The sequence below is a fragment of the Haliaeetus leucocephalus genome, unplaced genomic scaffold (genome assembly GCF_000737465.1).
Source record: "Haliaeetus leucocephalus isolate CR32 unplaced genomic scaffold, Haliaeetus_leucocephalus-4.0 Scaffold450, whole genome shotgun sequence".
NCBI classification, from domain to species: domain Eukaryota; kingdom Metazoa; phylum Chordata; class Aves; order Accipitriformes; family Accipitridae; genus Haliaeetus; species Haliaeetus leucocephalus.
In genome coordinates, this window is record NW_010972886.1 from 20421490 (window position 1) to 20427153 (window position 5664).

A 5664-nucleotide genomic window follows, 5' to 3' on the forward strand; every position below is an offset into this window, starting at 1 on the left:
CGCCCCACCCGCGCCCTCACCCACGCGAGACAAAAGCCACCCCGGGGGTGGGGGACGGACCGGGGGGGTGGAACACGGGGACACCGGCCCCCGTGCGCCGAGCCTCCCCGCCTCGCCGCAGTCCGGATTTAAGAGCCCGGCCCCGGGTCACCCGGCGCTACGGGGAGGCGGGCGCCCAGATTTAAGAGGGGGAGGAAGGTAAAAATCGCCCAGAACGCCAAGTTTCGGGTTCGGCGACAGATTTTGGCCGGGTGCCGTTCCGGGCGTGACGCGACACCGAGGACGCATCGCCCCGATAAAGCTTATTTTGCCCGGATTAAACCCCCACCCCGCGTCGGCCCTGCTCGCAGGTAGGGACGTGGCGGGTCCCCAGCGCCCGAGGATGGGCGACGGAGGTCTGCCAGCGAAGATCGGCGACGGCAGCCCGGGAAAGGGAGCAAACCCAAACGGGCAGGGGAAGGGCCGGCAGCTCTCTAATACCGACGACGACAGAAAACAGCAGCGGCAGAGCCTGGGCCGCGCAACGCCCCGCGCCGAGGCGGCTGCTCCCCGGGCAGAGCATGCTCGGCCGGGGTCAGCGGTGCCCGCACTTGGGGCATCCGAAGGCCCGTGTCGTCTTCAGGGGCCAGTGGGGCAGGAGCAACGCAGACCTCTCCCTCCCCGGCACTACCCCCGGCACACCGCAGCCAGCGCAGGGCCCGGCGTCGTCAGCTAAAACAACAAATACGGACGGTATTAGTACAAAGATACCCTTGGGGTAAAGCAGCGCAAATGTAATCTAAGGAGAACGTTATGGGGAAGTGTGTTTATAATTATAATGGGATTTAATGTACTTTGGGACCAGATGATAGCAGTCATTTAACGAGAACAGCCTAATAACAGAGGCCTCACAGTGAAAGGCGGTGCTGCTCGGGTTATTAGACGCGTACGATAACGCAGCGCTCGCGGTAGTATACGTAAGGGTAAGGCATCAGCCACCCCTATTTTTTGGGGGGTTATAACTCTGCCGTTTTAACTGGCGGAGAGTGAAAACGCGGAGTGCAGGCAGCCAGCGTGCCTGCAGTATGGTTTTTTTAATTGCCTGATACTGCTCGAGTTCCTCCCCCTCCCCGACTTTTAAATCCAAATGACTGAAAGGGGGGAAATAGCGAGACAGTGTGGTTTCAGGTGTTTATTTACCCTCCTCTAACTTTTAAAAGGCTTGATTTTGGGACTGAAATTTTGCAGACGGTTAGGGGTATGTTTTTAGCGTAGCTCGCATGAAATTAAGCTGCGTGAGTCCCATTAGCAATAATGGAAATCCCACGGCTAAATTCCCAGGCAGCATCCTGAAAATTAACCCCCCAGTCCTTCCCGTCAACTGGTGCGTTGCGCTTTTTGTTGCTCCTCTAACACATATACTAAAAGCTACTGAGTTGTTTAAGAGACTAACTTCCCGCAGCTGCCTTGCCCAAAAGGTACCCGCCCGCCTGTCGACCCCGAGCAGGGAAACCCCCTGCGCCCCGAAGGCCTCCCCAGACCCCCAGCATGCTGCCGCGTTGGTGTTATGGCTGGAGCGGGCTGGTGTCTTTGGAGACCTCCCTGGGCAGCGGAGGCTTTGAATGCGAATGTTGTGTTGCCTTCAGAGGCAAAGCAAGATGAAAGAGCTGGTTAGACGACTCTGGCCAGAGCATCCTTCTGCAAGCCACGTTTGCCAGCCAAAACCTACAAGATCCCCCTTCACTCAGGGATTTCTTCCCTTGCCCACCTCTCTGTCGGAGCGGGCCATGCCAAAGCAAGCTCTGGAAACCCCAGACCTCCCCCAGGCACCGCGGAGCAGTTTTTCCCGAGCCCTCCGGCCAGCCCGCACTGCCTCTGCCTGTACCTGAGCCCCGTTTCCTCCCAAAGTCTTACAGTCTGTTCCCCCCACATGCCTGTGCACACACGGAGATGGCAGATCCCTTGCTGGCAAGAAGACAGAGTGAAGACAGAGTGATTGTAACATGCATAAAACGGGAAAAAGCCAGCAACTCTTGTCCGTGACCTCCAGCAGCAACTCCCTTTCCCCCAGCAATGCCCCCCACATGCTGCACAGGGGAAATACAAAAGAAATGCCAACTCCTTCCTGCAGAGCCTTGGCAATGGTGCCCATCACCTCGCTTATGTCGGGTGCCTCGCTCTGGAACGGAAAGGTCTGATCTGGATGCATTTGCAAGCCAAAGAGGAAAAGCAAAAGCAGCCCCTTGCCTTCATGCCCCAGAGAAGGGAAGGAAAACCATCTCCCAAGTTCCAGCACCAGCCCTGCCGGCATGCCACGAGCCCAGTGGCTCCAGGGTGGGAGGTTCCTGGTGGAGCAGGAGCAGCCCCAGTGGCCCTGCAGGGCAGGGGGGCAGTCACAGGGCTGCCCAGCACCTGCAGCCCCCCAGGTGCAGCACATCGAGATGCCGAAACAAAGCTCGGGAAGCCACCCCTGCAGCCTTGGGGGTCGTTTCCCCGTGCCCTGGCGCAGGAGTTAATCGCTCGTCACTCCCCCCCCCGCCCCAGTACCTTCCCTTTCCCTCCCATCTCTCCCCATCAGTTTCCAATTTATTTACTTTTCTGATCTTAATCCCCACCTTGTAGTGTAACGTGTTTATTAGAAAAGAACCAGCACGTTAAATGAAGCCAAGCTGGGCTCTCATGTTAAATAGCAGTCACGCCCAAGTGCCTCTCCATGTGCCATTACTCCAAGTGATTGAGGCAATTTCTTCCTCCGCCACGAGTTTCAGTTGTAAATCTCTCAACCAGATACGGGGGCAATGATGTGCTGCCTGGTGCGATTATTATTAACCTCCAGCATTAAGCTCGTGAGACGTCCGTGGTTTCTCGGGAAGGTCTTCCCATCAAAGGGCCAGGCAGAGTACGGGCATCCTTCCTGGGAAACCTAGGGATCCCTTCAGATCCACTTGTAGCCCCCAGGCCTGCGTTTATTTTGGATGGGGAGACGTGAACGTTGGCTTGCCTGACAGAAATAGCCCGGTAAACATCAGCGGGCCCGCAAGAAGAAAAGCTCCACAAAGCATGGATAGGGCAAAGTCATGGCGTGGAAGTATTTGAGGGATGCCAGCACGAGCAGCTTCAGGCTGCTCCTCCGGGACTCAGCTAGGCACACAGAGGAGAAAAATAAAACAGAAAAGTCTCCAAAGTTACAGTAAGAGAGGAAATCCCTTGTTCAGGGGGATTAGCCCCCCAAAAAACATGGCTGAAGACAACTTCTTGGCAAACGGGTCCCCCGGCATCATCCGTCCTGCGCCAACAGGAGGGAAGGAGGACTCCCCCCAGCTGGCTCCCCTCTGTCACCACCCAAAACCCGTGCACAGGCAGCTGCTCTTTTCCCTCTCCCCCGGGTAAATGCCCTTTTCCATCACCTGCACTCCCCCAGCAATATTAGACAGACTCCTGATGCCCTTGCTTTCCACCCCAGAGAGGGACGCGACGAAATGGCTCCCACTTCTCCAGCTTGCTGGGCCCTGAATTCGGTTGCCCCCAGCCCAGCTCTGCCCCCTGGACCTCTTCTCCCTGCTGCTTCGGAGAACTGGCTGGCACACACCCGAGCTGCGCACAGGGCGAGGGGACGGAACTTTCCTACGGTGCAACTCGTGCGTTTTCTGATGAATAGTTTTGTTTCGCCTTTGGTGTCTTTGGAGGGTTCTCCGGTCTTGCTGGTGCAGAGCTGAATTCTGAAATACTGGAACAAGGATTTTGTGCAAAGATCTGTTTTAATGGAAATCAACAATCCATGACTTCTAAGAACTGGTTTTTGTTACCGCTTCAGGCTTCCAGAGAAGTTTACAGCATCCAAGCTCTCGCGTGTGCATGCAGGGGACCAGGATTTTGTCAGGCACGGTAGCTTCGCTCAGAGATGGGGTAGAGCATGGTGCTCCACTGTCGCACGCGGCAAGCTGACAGCTTATGAAAAGATGATTAAATGTGTTAGACTTTATTTAAAAAAACCCAAACCTAAATGCACAAAGCTGTTTGCAAGGGGGAGGGAGGAAAGCCGTGGCGGGCCCCTGGAAGGCTGCACAGCGTGCAGCCACGGCGCGTTAAGCTCCCTGTGAAACCCATTGATTAGCACCAGGATCCGTCCAAGCCGTGTGGATATCAGACCCAAGCGCATTGTGGCGGCACGGGGGAGCAGAGGAGTCGGGAACAGGCCCTTTATTGTGCCCCTGCTCGCCGCACAAAGGGAAGCCGAGAGTCACTCTGAGGATGCAGCTGGTTGGGGGGCTGCGGCGTGGGGCACAAGCGGCGCGGCTTTGCGCTTCTCTGCAAGTTACCCACGTTGCAATTGAGGCCAAAGTAAATAGTTGCAGGAGCACGGCTGTGGCCAAACCCGGCGGAGCTGCACAGGAGCTCTCCCGTTGTCGTGGGGAAGGTGAACGTGTAAAGTCGAATAATTCAGACGGAGCTAACTAGACATGCCTGGACCGTCACGGGGCGAGCACGCTGCAGAAACCCTTGTCTGCCCTTCCCCACGCGCCTGCCTTTTCCCTTCAACATACCGGCCCTGGCTCGGCAAGGGACACAATCCAGCCAACACTTGAGCATGCGAAAAAGGCATGGCAGCAGCCATGAGGATAACTGCGTCACCCGCCTCGTGACCCAAACAGCCGGGTGTGTCACCGTGCACATCTGCGTGGCTCTGCCGGGCTGAACGGGGCTGCTGCACGCGTGCGTCTGCGCGCGACCGGCGGCTTCCCAGCCTGAAAAATCCTCCTTTTCCTTGGGGTTGTTTTTTTTTTTTTCAGCTGGGCTCCTTTAAGGGATATCGCATCCGAGCAACAAACGGGGGACACTAAAATCCTTACGGCTCGACATTTCTGCTCCTAAGCACCACTCCGAGTCCCAACTTTGTTCATCCAAGCAGGGGCTCACAGCCATAGGTTTGCGCTGCGGCGAGGATGACCGAGTCGATGCCGTTACAGCAAAGGAGCGGATTAGCATCCCTCCGGGTTACAAGGGCTGGGTTGCGATGCACAAAACACCAGTGAAAGGAGATAAGAGCTGCTCGTGGGCTTCCAGGAGCGTGTCCCTCCATTCCTCCCCCTTTGTCCAGGTTATAGATGCCGCGCAGCCCCTAAGACAATGAGGCTAATTAGCGGCTTACGGCCCTGAGCCGGCAAAGGCTGGGAGGCTGAGTGGGAGCTCTGACTCAGGAGGGTGGCAGCCCTGGCCAGCCTTCCCGCATTCCTCCCCTAAATCCCCCACACAAAAGGGAATTTAGCCACAGTGACTCAGCGAAGGAGCACAAACTTTACAGCCGGGCTTTGAACCGCCCTGTTTGTGTATTCCCCCCCAGCAACGTGCTGCCGGGTTAGTAATTAAATAAAAATGTCTCCCTCTAGCAGGCTATGACCTAATCATTTGTACAGTACCTATTTTTAGCGTTACCCTTTGTACGTATTTGAGAGAGCTCGAGCCAGAGGCAGCAACTTTTGAAGTCCTAATAAGCGGGAAGGGGGTTGTCTTTGTTTAAGTTACTGTGTAATTATTTTTCCTCTTTCCCCCTTCTCTTAACCTAAAATATTTGATGTCCCGCGTGGGACAAGAAGAGAGATGTGCCGAGGCTTTAAATGTCAGCCCCAACCGTACAGCACTGAGGAGGCTGCACGCGTGCTCGGTAAAGTTCATCCCGGAAAAAAA